General features: G+C 41.3%; 1 protein-coding gene across 31 annotated transcripts in view; it reads right to left on the bottom strand.

Annotated features, from left to right (window-relative positions):
• Positions 1 to 14,609, bottom strand: part of MARK3 (microtubule affinity regulating kinase 3) — a 124,839-nt gene that overhangs the window by 83,975 nt on the left and 26,255 nt on the right. The gene's annotated exons all lie outside the window — the stretch shown is intronic.

Below are 14,609 nucleotides of genomic sequence, written 5' to 3'. Positions count from 1 at the left end.
AAAAATAATAATAATAGGTGTTTAACAATTTATTCCAAAATAACAATAAGCCCATTTTAACACGAGTAATATATTTGTGTGAAATTTTCATAGGAGCTTCTGTATTCAATCTGTTGTGCTATATCACACACACATCATGTAACCTCTGGAAAATTCCACTCTACGCTTGTGAAAGAAAAAAATGAAAAAAGCCAATGTTTTAATAGTATCACAAAGTTTCTGACTCAGCAGACTCCTTAAAATTGTCTCAGGAAACCTCCAGGGGTCTCTCCATGCCAGTTTTGAGAATGGCTGCACTATGTATATGAACACCATGTTTTTAAAACCCTGCTTACCTTGGTCTGAAGCCTCCACCTGACCACATTATTTATTCCCTAGGAGCCTATAATCTCCAGAGGAGCCACAGAAAAAATCACTGCAACAAGGCATTTAGCGATTCTGACCCTGGAGTGGATGAAGCATCACCCCCATCTTTGGGAGGAAGCAAATCAGAACTGGGGAAGGAGTGGAGGGTAAATGAGGGTGTGTGCCTGAGAAATACAAAATTGGAATTCTAATTTTATATTTAGAAAATATTAGTTTCAATGGAAACTGAATAAGCAAAAGAAAATACTGACAACTGAAATAGGCAAATGTGAACTGTCTTATACATGTCTCAACTGAAGAAAATACATATTATTCATCTTTATAGCCCTAACTGGTACACAAGGAATACTCAATAAATGCTAAGTTGTCCAGGCATGGTGGCTCACACCTGTAATCTCAACTCTTTGGGAGGCTGAAGTGGGTGGATCACCTGAAGTCAGCAGTTCAAGACCAGCCTGCCCAACATGGTGAAACCCCATCTCTATTAAAAATACAAAAATTAGCTGGGCTTAGTGGCAGATGCCTATACTTCAACCAGCTACTTGGAAGGCTGAGGCAGGATAATCACTTGAAACCTGGAGGGAGAGGTTGCAGTGAGCCAGGATGGAGCCATTGCACTCCAGCCTGGGTGACAGAATGAGACGCCATCTCAAAAAAGATTAAATAAATGAATGCATGCTGCAGTGAGCCAAGATAGAGCCACTGCAAGCAGCCTGGGCGACAGAATGAGACTCCATCCCTAAATAAGTAAATCCATACGTACATACATAAATACATAAATGCTGAGCTGATCTGAGGCCTTGAACACCCATATCAGTAACCAAGAAACAGGACTTCTGGTGTTTTACCAGATAATGTGGTTTTAAAAATTATATAAATCAAAGTCAAATGAATTTTCTTCAAACTTTACCTTCATAAGTAATTTTACATGGTATACCTGGATCTCCCAATTCCAAAGAAACCCTTAGATATACACATACTTTTCTGGCCTCCATTGTTTTCTTCCTCCTACTCACGGCCAAATCCATCAAACATGCTGTCTTTCCAGTTCTTCTTCTCTCTGAACTCCTGAGACCTAGTTTCTATTTTCACACCTGCACTCTTAATCACTAGTTTCTCTGGTTCTGCTACGTACCCTCCTCCTATGCTAAAGATTCTTTATTTTTTCTGAGATGAGGTCTCAGTCTCTTGCTGAGTGGAGGGCAGTGACATGATCATAGCTCACTGCACCCTTGACTTCCCCAGACCCAGGTGATTCTCCTGTCTCAGCCTCCTGAGTAGATGGAACTATAGGCACATGCTACCATGTCCAGCTAATTTTTTGTAGAAATGAGGTATCCTTATGTTTCCCAGGCTGGTCTCAAACTCCTGGGCTCAAGCAATCTGCCCATCTCAGCCTCCGGAAGTGCTAGGATTATGAGCCACGGCATCCTGCCACTATTCTAAAGATTCTATTCTTTTTTTTTTTTTTTTTTTCCTTGAGACTGTCACCCAGGCTGGAGCGCAGTGGCAGGATCTTAGCTCACTGCAACCTCTACCTCCTGGGTTCAAGCAACTCTCGTGCCTTGGCCTCCTAAGTAGCTGGGATTACAGGCACATGCCACCATGCCTGGCTAATTTTTGTATTTTTTTTAGTAGAGATGGAGTTTTGCCACGTTGACCAGGCTGGTGATTACAGCCATGAGCCACCACACCCAGCCTGACTCTGTTTTTTTTTTTTTTGAGATGGAGTTTCGCTCTTGTTACCCAGGCTGGAGTGCAGTGGCGTGATCTCGGCTCACTGCAACCTCCGCCTCCTGGGTTCAGGCAATTCTCCTGCCTCAGCCTCCTGAGTAGCTGGGATTACAGGCACGCGCCACCATGCCCAGCTACTTTTTTGTATTTTTAGTAGAGACGGGGTTTCACCATGTTGACCAGGATGGTCTCGATCTCTTGACCTCGTGATCCACCCGCCTTGGCCTCCCAAAGTGCTGGGATTACAGGCGTGAGCCACCACGCCCGGTCGACTCTGTTCTTAAACACTTTCATCTTGAGCATCTGAAGCAAAAACAGGAGCTCCAAATATGTTTCATTCAGCTTAACGAAACTGTAGAAAAGTCATTTTATCAAAAGCAACCATGTCCCCAGAGTGAAACATCATCACTTAGCGTGACGTGTATGTGCAGCAAGGAAGTCTGAGTGGGAATTCCTAATCCCCTCTTCCTCCTAGCTCCCTGCTGGGGTGACTCCACCAAAATCACCTTGGCCCAGAGCTGGGGTCTAGAGAGCTCAGACAAAGCTGAAACCTTGGGGTAACCAAAAGAGGTGATAACTGTGGGGTATCCCCGATTGCAGTGCCTCAGAAAGGTGCAGACTTGAGAGAAGACCACCCCTTCATTCCAATGATTGTGGAGTTGGGTAAAGGCAGACAAAACAAATGCCAAGGGGGCTCACTAAGTGAGAGCCACCTGCTGTGGAAATTTCTGGGAAATTCCATTTGCATTCACTCTGTGCCAGCAGCAAAGTGGAAAATTACAAAACAGGGATAAGGACAGCTCATACACAAGAAGGGCTTCTCCCAACAAATCCACAGCAAACACCCACTGGAGAAAAATCCTTGTTTTCCACTTCCTGTTAGTTCACTAATGGTCAAAAGATCCTAACACCCTGCTTCTGAAAGGTGTTACAGCATCCACAACCACTAAAACAGGAGGCTAAAAAAAAAAAAAAAGATGGCAAGTCCTTTATGGGACGAAGTGCCTGAAGAATGACGCATTAGTCAGCATGGACTGCCATAACTAAAACACCACAGACTGGGGGACTTAACAGTAATGTATTTTCTCATAGTTCTGAAGGGGACCTTCTCTCTGGCTTGCTTGCAGATGGCCACCCTCTCCCTGTGTTCTCACATGGTAGAGAAAGCTAGCTTTCTGGTGTCTCTTCATGTAAGAACACTAATCCTATGAATTAGAGCTCATACTTGCAACTCCACTTAATCTTCTATAAAGACCCTATCACCAAATACAGTCACACTGCAGGTTAGGGCTTACACATACAAATTTTGAGGACATATAATTCAATCCATAGCAAAAGGAAACCAAGCCAAACAACTACAAGTTGGTTAAAATGAAAACCTCAACATGGAAGAATATCACAAGCATGAAGTAAAGAAGTAGACACAAAATATACTATTATTAATAATACTGTAACATTCTATTAGTACAATGTTAAAACAACAAACAAATGAAACCTATGGCATTAGAAGCTGGCACAATGGTTCACTTGAGGAAGTGGAGGTAGTGAAGGGATTTGAAGGAGGCCAAAGGGAGGCTTCTAGGGTGTAGGTCACAGTACATTTTTTGACTGGGTCATGGTAATTCAAATGTGTTTACTTTGTGATAATTCGTCAAGCTGTAGATTTACGATTTGGGCACTCTTTCTTTATGTGTGTTATGTTTTCCTCTTCTTTTTTTTTTTTTTTTTTTTTTGAGACAGAGTCTTACTCTGTCGTCCCAGCTGGAGTACAGTGGCATGATCCTGGCTCACTACAACCTCTGCCTCCCAGGTTCAAGCGATTCTCCTGCCTCAGCCTCCCGAGTAGCTGGGACTACAGGTGTGCGCCACCACGCCCGGCTAATTTTTTTTATTTTTAGTAGAGACGGGTTTCACCATGTTGGCCAGGATGGTCTTGATCTCTTGACCTCATTTTCTGCCCACCTCGGACTCCCAAAGTGCTGGGATTACAGGCATGAACCACCACGCCCAGCCTGTGGTACATTTCAATAAAGAGTTTTTGTGTTTTTTAAAGTCCATGATGACTTTAAATGTCAACAGATAATGCCTAAACCTGAAAAACAAGTAAGACTACAAGCATGTTATAAAGAAGCTTTAGAAGAGGAAAGAATCACTTTAAAAGATTAAAAGTGGCCATCTTGGGAGACAGGGAAACAGGTGAGTCTAGGGGGACTCTTGTAACAAGTCTTGAACCATAACCCTAACTCTTTAAACTGTGTAACAGTGTAACTTGAATAAAAATAATTAAATAAAAAGTTATTTTCATAACCGTAATGAGGACATTGGTTAACAATGGCATACTGATCACATGCATTTCTCTCTTCTGCCACCTGACAGGCCCACTGAAGAATAGAGACCAAATGACAAGGCATGGTCAACAGAAAGGAAGGGGTGCCATACCGCCAGTAGAAAAGTGACTTTGAAGAATTTCTGGGAGATAAAAATGTAACAGTATAGTGGCACATGTAGTAGGGCACAGGAAGACAACCCTAGAATATGCTTGGAAAAGGAAAAACTCAACTGTCTGGAGAAAACAACTCTATGCTGTGTGTATGAAATGTCCCAGTGTAAAGGCCAAAGTTCTTCTGGCCTCCGTGAAGGTAAGCCATTTACTGGGAGCTCTCAGTTTTCTTCTTAGGTCTCCCCTCTTGAAGACATGAACAGAAGCAAAAATCAGGCAAATGAAGAAAGCCTATGATTCTTCCTAGTGCCCTTCCCATAATAAAGCCTCTTCTTTCAAAAAATGAGATATAGAGACGATCCAAGATGGCCGATCGCTAACATCCCGGGATTGCAGCTCTCAGGGAAGGCGCGGAGAACTAGAGGACGCCACACTTTCAAAGTCTGGTCGCTCACGGAGCAGAAGATCCCCCAGTGGTGGAAACACACGAGTCGCCAGCGCGACTCTCGTGGTCGGCGCAGCGGTTCCGCCGGCACCTCGGCGCGGCGGCGCAGAGTAAACAAGACCGGTTCCCCTTCTAACCGAGGTTTGGAGCCCCGGGAAGGCAGAGTCGCCTACTACGGAAACAAGAAGGAAGCCCGACAGGAGAATCCTGGGCAGAAAAGCACCATCAGTTTTAACGCCACTGCTCTGGCCCTGGGAACTAACAACCTGGACATCCACACAAGAGACCTAATCTGAAAGTTGGTAATTTCAAAGACGACAGGAGGATAAATTTACAATGACGGGAAGAAACCAGCGTAAAAAAGCTGAGAATACTCTTCTAAAGATGATCACAGTTCCACATCAACAATGGAACAAGGCTTGATGGAGAACGAGCGCCTCCTGATGACAGAATCACTCTTCAAGGAATGGATAATAACAAACTTCGGTGAGTTAAAAGAACATGTTGTAGCCCAATGTAAAGAAACTAGGAACTTTGAAAAAAGGTTTGACGAAATCCTATTGAGAATAGACAACTTAGAGAGGAGTATGAGTGAATTAATGGAACTGAAGAATACAATACAGGAACTCTGAGAAGTATGCACAGGTTTAAACACTCGAATTGTTCAAGCAGAAGAAGGGATATCAGAGGTCAAAGTCCAACTTAATGAAATAAAACGTGAAGAAAAGATTAGAGAAAAAAGGATAAAAAGGAATGAGCAAAGTCTCCAAGAAATGTGGGACTATGTGAAAAGACCAAATTTACGTCTGATAGGTGTACCTGAATGCGACGGAGAGAATGAATCCAAGCTGGAAAATACCCTTCAGGATATTATTCAGGAAAATTTTCCTAAACTAGCAAAGCAGGTCAACATTCAACCCCAGGTAATACAGAGAACACCACAGAGATATTCCTCAAGAAGAGCAACCCCAAGGCACATAATCGTTAGATTCACCAGGGTTGAAACGAAGGAGAGGATACTAAGGGCAGCCAGAGAGAAAGGTCAGATAACCCACAAAGGCAAGCCTATCAGACTTACAGCAGATCTCTCGGCAGAAACTCTACAGGCCAGAAGAGAGTGGGGGCCAATATTCAACATCCTCAAAGAACAGAACCTTCAGCCCAGAATTTCATATCCAGCCAAACTAAGCTTCACAACTGAAGGAAAAATAAAATCTTTTATAAACAAGCAAGAACTCAGAGATTTTATTACCACCAGGCCTGCTTTACAAGAGCTTCTGAAAGAAGCATTAAACACAGAAAGAAACAACCAGTATTAGCCTTTCTAAAAATACACCAAAAAGTAAAGAGCACCAACATAAAGAAGAATTTACACCAACAAATGGATAAAACAGCCAGTCAACATCAAATGGCAGTAACCCTAAATTTAAATTGACTAAATTCCCAATCAAAAGACACAGCCAAAACCCAATGGCATGTTACATCCAGACCTGTTTCACATGCAAGGATACACAAAGACTCAAAACAAAGGGATGGAGAAAGATTTACCAACCAAATGGAGAGCAAAAATAAATAATAAATAAATAAAAAGCAGGAGTTGCAATTCTTGTATCGGATAAAATAGATTTTAAAGCAACAAAGGTATAGTGGTAAAAGGATCAATGCAACAACAAGAGCTAACGATCCTAACACCCAGATAGGAGACTTAGATTCAATGAGACAGAAAATTAATAAGGATATCAAGGACTCGAACTCAGATCCAGAACAAGTAAACTTAATAAATATTTATAGAGCTCCCCACTTCAAATACACAAAATATACATTCTTGTCAATACCACATCACACCTACCCATTAGTTTAAATGAAACATTGATTGGCCATTATTAATACCCAATTTTTTTCAAAATAAAGCAATATTTCCATTTACTCTCCCTCTTTCTCTCCTCTTTCTTCCTCTCCTTTACTTATTATTTTTTTTTTCTTTCCTTCTCTCAAAAAAAAAGAAATCAACTTGTAAACCGCTAGATCCAGGTCGGCAATGTCTCTTTCATTGCTTGATTTCCTTTCTTCCCCTCCCTCCCTCCCTCCCCGCTTCCTCCCTTCCTTCCTTCCTTCATCCCTTCCTTCCTCCCTACCGTCCTTCTCCCTTCCTTCCTGCCTTCCTCCCCCCACCAAAAAAAAAAAAGAGAGAAAAAAAAAAATTGAGATATAGTCAATTCTTGTTATTTGTGGTAACATTCTATGAAGTTACTGTACTCACTGAATTAGTGAATACTAAATCATTGCTTCTAGGGGAAATATAGGGTTAGGTTTCCACAAGCTTCTCGTCGCAACAGTTTTGCATCAACTGATCAATTTGTTTTACGTGCATGTCTTCTTTATATATTATTGGTTAACACTGAATTCATAGTCACAGCATTGAAATGCACACCTGAGTGAAATTTCTAATACATGCATCTTCTTTGTAAAGCATCAAAGCCATGCACAGTGCAAGGAAAAACTCAAATGTCCACAGCTGCATCCATAGCAAGGTTATGATGTGCCCAAAGCAAATGCATGTGTTAGGTAAGCCTCACTCAAGTGTGCATTAGGAAGACTAGCTAGCACCTCAGCACTATGCCTGGGGCCCATTTTAAACAGCAAAATCATCAACAAAAAGTACAAAAATGAAAAAAAAAAAAAAGGCATTAAATAGACCACAAAAAAGACACTGGTTCACAGCACAAAGACTGAAATAAGAAGGCAAAGTGTTCCCTTGCTGAACCATAGCTAGGATGTGCACATTTTTTCACCATTCTGCACATGTCCAAAAAGGATTACCAATGCACTGTACTGATTTTGGGTTATAAATAAATTGCATCAAGTAGATGCATTTGCAAATAAAGAATCCACAAAAAGTATTAACTATTTGCCTTGAAAATGAATAGTAGTGATGGTTGTTCAACAATGTACATATACCTGATGTCACTGAACTATACACTTAAAAAATGGTTAAAATAACTTTTGTGTTGTACTTATTTTACCACAGTAAAAAAAGTGCTGACTGGGTGCGGCGGCTCATCCCTATCATCCCAGCACTTTGGGAGGCCCAGGCAGAAGGATCACTTTAGCTCAGTAGTTTGAAGCCAGCCTGGGCAACATGTGGAGACTTTATCTCTACAGAAAATACAAAAAATTAGCTGGATGTGGTGGTTCACACTTGTGGTTCCAGCTACTCAGGAGGCTGAGGTGGAAGGACTGCTTGGGGCCAGGAGGTAGATGGCTGCAGTGAGCCGAGATCACACCACTGCACTCCAGCCTGGGTGACAGAGTGAGACCCTGTCTCAAAAAGAAAAAAAAATGTTGAAAACTGTAAAGTCAAGTGATTTTTTTAATATACTGGGATTAGGTTTATATGGAGTTTTTTCCTGTACATTAACTATACCTCCAGGTTGTACTAAAAGCATGCTGATTGTTTTTATGATTTTTAGTTACATAAGATATGTAACATTTATAGAAAAAATATGTTATATTTTACACCAAGGCTTGCTTTGACTCTTGTCCTGCTTGTTTTCCAATCTGCTACAATTAGTTTTTGTTTGTTTGTTTTTTTGAGACGGAGTTTCGCTCTTGTTACCCAGGCTGGAGTGCAATGGGCAATCTTGGCTCACCGCAATCTCCGCCTCCTGGATTCAGGCAATTCTCCTACCTCAGCCTCCCGAGTAGCTGGGATTACAGGCATGCGCCACCATGCCCAGCTAATTTTTTGTATTTTTAGTAGAGACGGTGTTTCACGTTGTTGACCAGGATGGTCTCGATCTCTTGACCTTGTGATCCACTCGCCTCGGCCTCCCAAAGTGCTGGGATTAGAGGCGTGAGCCACCACGCCTGGCCTGTTTCTTTTTTTTTTGGGACGGAGTCTTGTTCTATCACCAGGCTGGAGTGCAGTGGCGCGATCTCGGCTCATTGCAACCTCTGCCTCCTGGGTTCACGTGATTCTTCCGCCTCAGCCTCCCAAGTAGCTGGGACCACAGGCGCCTGCCACCACGCCCAACTAATTTTTGTATTTTTAGTAGAGATGGGGTTTCACCATGTTGGCCAGGATGGTCTTGATCTCTTGATCCGCCCACCTCGGCCTTCCAAAGTGCTGGGATTACAGGCGTATTTCTTTTTTTTAAGAGACAGGATCTCCCCATGTTCCCAGGCTGCAGTGCAGTGGCTATTCACAGGGGCAATCTTGATCCCAATTCCCATCGCACTGATCAGCACAGGAGTTTTGACCTGCTGTTTCTGACCTGGGCCAGCTCACCCCTCCCCTCAGGCAACCTGGTGGACTCCTGTTCTTGGGATATAATTAATTTTAAGTTGAAGCAAATCATTCAGCATTTTAACTTTTTATTGTCAGTCACTAACAGTTGTTTTGAATAAAAATTCGATTCATCACTGTCTACCCACCCCCCAAAAAACACTGAGTTTTGATATAATGTCAAAGAACAACATCCACAATCAGCTGAAAAGGTTATTAAGATACTCCCTTCCTTTGGTGGCCATACATTTCTTCATACACTTCAACCAAAACAACACACCGAAAGAGTGTGAATGCAGAGCAGATACAGGAACCCAGCTATCTTCTGCTAAGCCAGACATTAAAGGCGTTTGCCAAAAATTTAAACAATGTCACTGTCTCAATAATCTGCTTTGGAAAAGAACTGTTTTTCATGAAAATGTTATTTACATTATCATGTAACAGGATTATTTTTAATGAATTAATATATATTTTAAGTTCCTAAGTAACTTCAATTCAGTAGCTATCAATATAGATAACCCTAATTAATGGAAGCTTTGAGGAGTTCTCAATTTTCAATTTAAAGGAGTTCTGAGACAGAAAAGTTTGAAAACTGCTGTTTTCATCAATGGCATTGTACGTAACCACTGAAATGAACAATGATGATGATTACGTGGCAATATAAACTGCTTTGGATAAAAATCCAAGGGCAGAAAAAATGAGATACAAAATTACAATAAAAATGTTGAAAAAACATGTATATGGAGAATATACAAAAATGAAAACGGTATCCAAAATACTAGGTTTGTGGGATTTTTTTTCTCCTCTATTCTCCAAACTTGTTAACATGACTTGTGAGAGGTTGCAGTGAGCCGAGATTGTGCCACTGCATTCCAGGCCTGGGTGACAGACGGAGACTCTTGTCTCAAAAAAAAGCCTTTACTATTCTCAGGGAGCCAGCAGAAGAAACAGCATTCATGATACCAGAGCTAGATGCTGTAAAGACAGCAACAAACAGATAAAAATGATCAAAGAGTAAACTGGGGAAAGAAGACAAGACACACACATAGCCTTTTTTTTTTTTTTTTTTTTTTTTTTGTGAGATGGAGTCTCGCTCTGTTGCCCAGGCTGGAGTGCAGGGGCATAATCTCGGCTCAGCTCACTGCAACCTTCGCCTCCCAGGTTCAAGCAATTCCCTGCCTCAGCCTCTTGAGCAGCTGGGATTACAGGTACCCACCATCACGCCTGGCTAATTTTTGTATTTTTAGTAGAGACGGGGTTTTTACAACCTTGGCCAGGCTCATCTTTAACTCCTGACACCTCGTGACCTGCCTTGACCTCCCAAAGTGCTGGGATTACAGGCGTGAGCCACCACGCCCTGCCCCACCCTTTTTTTTTTTTTGGAGATGGAGTCTTGCTCTGTCACCCAGACTGGAGTACAGTGGCTCAATCTTGGCTCACTTGCACAGTGGTGCAACCTCCACCTCCTGGGTTCAAGCGATTCTCCTACTTCAGCCTCCCAAATAGCTGGGATTACAGGCACGCGACACCACACCTGGCTAATTTTTTTAGATTTTTTAGTAGAGGGGGTTTCACCATGTTGGCCAGGCTGGTTTCAAACTGCTGACCTCAAGTGATCCTCCTGCCTCAGCCTCCCAAAGTGCTGAGATTACAGGCATGAGCCACCACACCCAGCCCCCACACATATTTTTAACAGAAAGACTGGAAGATAAAGTTAAAAATATTGCCCAGAAAGTAAAAAAACAGAGACAGAAGGCAGATTTTTATAAAAATGGAGGCTCTTTTCAAGCCCTCTAGTCTTTGGTTAAGGATTCCAGAATGAAGATTAAGTTAAAAAGAAAAACAAGAGACAAATTTCCAGAACTGAGAGACAAAAATCTCTGTATTAAAAGGGTCCAATGAGCACCAAGAACAATGAATGAAGACTAACTCTCTTGGCACCTCTAGGTGAAATTTCTAAAAACCAAGGATAAACTTCCAGAAAGAAAAAATGTTACATACTTAAGCCACTTACATGGTCATACTCCAGTCTCTGATATTACCAATATCTGAAAACCTTCCATGATTCAATTTTGAGCTTCCTATTCTTTAACCAACTTCTCCTACCTTCCAGCTCACTCAATCTAGTACTCCAATAGCTGCTGGAACTCACCAGCATCTGTAGTCCACTTACCTTCACAAGGTGAGTCTTCCTCCTCAAGTTCTTACTTCTTAATTGTATCCCTAATTTCACTGTGATCACTCCCTGGGAGGTTCCATATCAATGCCCTTGCTCCTTTCTTGTTTCACTATGCTAATGTGACAAAACCCCAATCTCTGCAAATGCCCTGCCTGCAGCTGGGCAACTGAATGCGGGTGGAGAGTAACACACCTCCACGCTGACTCTTCCCACTTTAAATCCTTGGTCACCAACCTCAGGGAAGCCTTAAGGCTGCCTGGCAATTCTTTTTTCTCTACTCTATTTACTCTCCTGCTGGTCTGGCAATTACTTAATCTATTCACATCTCTAACATATCTCACCTTAGATGAGTTTGCTTTCCATTTTAGTGAAAAAATAGCTTGCACTCAGAAGAGAATTTCTACAAGCTCCTACTACCATTAGTATCCCCTCACCTGCACTGATGCCAGCACCCTCTGCTTCCCTCCTATTTCTTTGTTTTATTTAATTTATTTGTTTTGGAGATGGAGTTTTGCTCTTGCTTCCCAGGTTGGAGGGAATTGGTGTGATCTTAACTCACCGCAACCTCTGCCTCCCAGGTTCAAGTGATTCTCCTGCCTCAGCCTCCTGAGTGGCTGGGATTACAGGCACCTGCCATCACACCCAGCTAATTTTTTGTATTTTTAGTAAAGATGAAGTTTCATCATGTTGGCCAGGCTGGTCTTGAACTCCTGACCTCAGGTGATCCACCTGCCTCAGCCTCCCAAAGTGCAGGGATTACAGGCGTGAGCCACCACGCCTGCCCAGCTTTCCTCCTATTTCTATGGAAGAATTGTCTTCCACTTTATCCAAAGGCCAATGTCTCCACCATCCCCTCACCTGTTCCAAAATCTTTTCCGCAGTTCCATTTTCCTCCTTTCTATTAGATTATCCCCATTAGTAAAGAAATATATTGATATTTTGTCCATCTTCTAAAAAATACCTTGGCCTAACATCTCCCTGAGGATAGGAAAAAGAGGGGTAAGAAACTTCTGATTGTCACTACAAGTTTTTAGTATATTTGACTTTTTAAGCTATGTGCATGCATTACTTTAGGAAAATAATCTTTTAACAATAAATAACTCCAATTAAGTACGAATGACTGATACAAATTCTCCTGTAGTTCATGTGACGGGAAAGGTCTCTGGGAGGCTATGAAAATTAGTGGCGGGGAAAATAATGAACTTGAAAGAAAACTGGTGTAAAACAGGCAACATATCGCACCAAAATAACCATAAGCTATGAAAAGTTGGTCAAAAGCAAGATAGCAGATACAACTAACACCCCCAAATTCACAGTAACTATGGGATGGATGCTTCCAGGACAATATGGATAATGGGTAGCATTTTCATTTAAGAGCTAAATCAGATGAATTTCACAACGGTACATGTATTTTAAAAATATATAAAATGAGCATGTTGATGTCCCTCTCTGATTGGTTCATGGTCTAAACCATGCTGGGAGTGGGGGAGGTCTTATCTAAACTGAACTTACACCGTAAGTAGGCTATTTAAAGATGTGGTTTAGAATGGTCCCCAGAGTGTACGTATTAATATATCTTGGTTTTAATTCTTACTCCAACATGTTTGTTAAATTAAAATGCCTCTCTTCCAATGAACACACAGTTTTTCCTATTTTTTATGTTCACAACATCCTTGTAACTTAAATGCACGATATAGATTATCCCTACTCCCATCTTTTAGAAAATTCTTTTCACTATATAATTCTACATCTCTGTTCTTACCACAAGGATAGCAGTTAAAACTTTCAACACAACACACAATAACCCTTGATCTTATACTGCCTCAGAATAACTAAGTCCCCAAATCATCAATTCCACTCTTTCTGCAACCCTCTGGGTTTTCTTTAGAGGTTTTAGTTCTTCAACAGGCAAAATATATCACATTCCCATCACAAGGCAAGAGAACACTGACAAAAATAAAATGTTAGCTGAGAACAGTACTAGGTAATAAAAATATACCAATATAGACCAGAGGCTTTAGGTTTCTTTCTACAAGGAATATTATACTGTTATATAAAACCTGTTTTCTAGTTAACAATTCACTTAATTCTTTACCATATGATCCAGTAATGTCACTACTGGAGAAAATTAAACTTATGTTCACACAAAAACTTGTACAGGAGCTCTATTCATAATTGCCAAGCACTGGAAACTATTCAAATGTCCTTCAGTGGGAGAGCTAATACAACTGTGGTCTAGCCATACAAAAGAATACTCCTCAGCAACAAAAAGGAACAGACTGTCAATATATGCAACAGCCTGAGTCAATCTCAAAGGCATTATGCTGAGTGAGAAGAAGCCAGTTTCAAAAGGTTACACACATATCATACGATCCCATTTTATTTGATATTCTCAAGAAAAGGCAACTGCCTAGGCGTGGTGGCTCACACCTGTAATCTCAGGACTTTGGGAGGCCACAGCAAATGGACTGCTTGAACTCGAGTTCAAGAGCAGCCTGGACAATATGGTGAAACCTCGTCTCTACCAAAAATAAAATAGAATAAAATAAACTGGGTGCAGTGCTGTGTGCCTGTGGTCCAGGCTGAGGTGGGAGGACTGCTTGAACCCAAGAGACGGAGGCTTCAGTGAGCCAAGACAGAACCACTGCACTCCAGCCTGGGGTATAGATAGAGAGTCTATCTCAAAAAAAAGTAAAATAAAATAAATAAAACTATGAGGATGGAGAACAGACAGGGGGTTGCAGAAGGTTATGGTAGGGGAGGGGGTTACCATTTAAATGGACAGCACAAAGGACTGGAGCAATGGGACTGTTCCATATCCTGATTATAATGGTGGTAACATGAACCTGTACATGAGCTAAAATTCACAGAACTGAAACCAAATAAAAAGTGTGCTATTAAAAAATAACATAAACTTAATTTTCGATGTTCCAAATGAGAGATCAAAAGTTTCCCAAATGCAAGATGTTATATAATATTGCCTTGAGGGAAAAAAAGTCCCATTTACATTAGCAACAAAAATTATAAAATATCTCAGAATGAATTTAACAAGCATTACATAAAAAGAGATGAAAAAAGTTATAAACCCTAAAAACAAATTTGAGACACACTGCATATTCCTGAATAGAAAAGACTTAGCATCATGAAAATATCAATTTCC

Source organism: Callithrix jacchus, chromosome 8 (genome assembly GCF_049354715.1).
Source record: "Callithrix jacchus isolate 240 chromosome 8, calJac240_pri, whole genome shotgun sequence".
Lineage (NCBI taxonomy): Eukaryota > Metazoa > Chordata > Mammalia > Primates > Cebidae > Callithrix > Callithrix jacchus.
The sequence above is the reverse complement of the archived record's forward strand: the minus strand, read 5'-3'. Positions and strand labels throughout refer to the sequence as shown.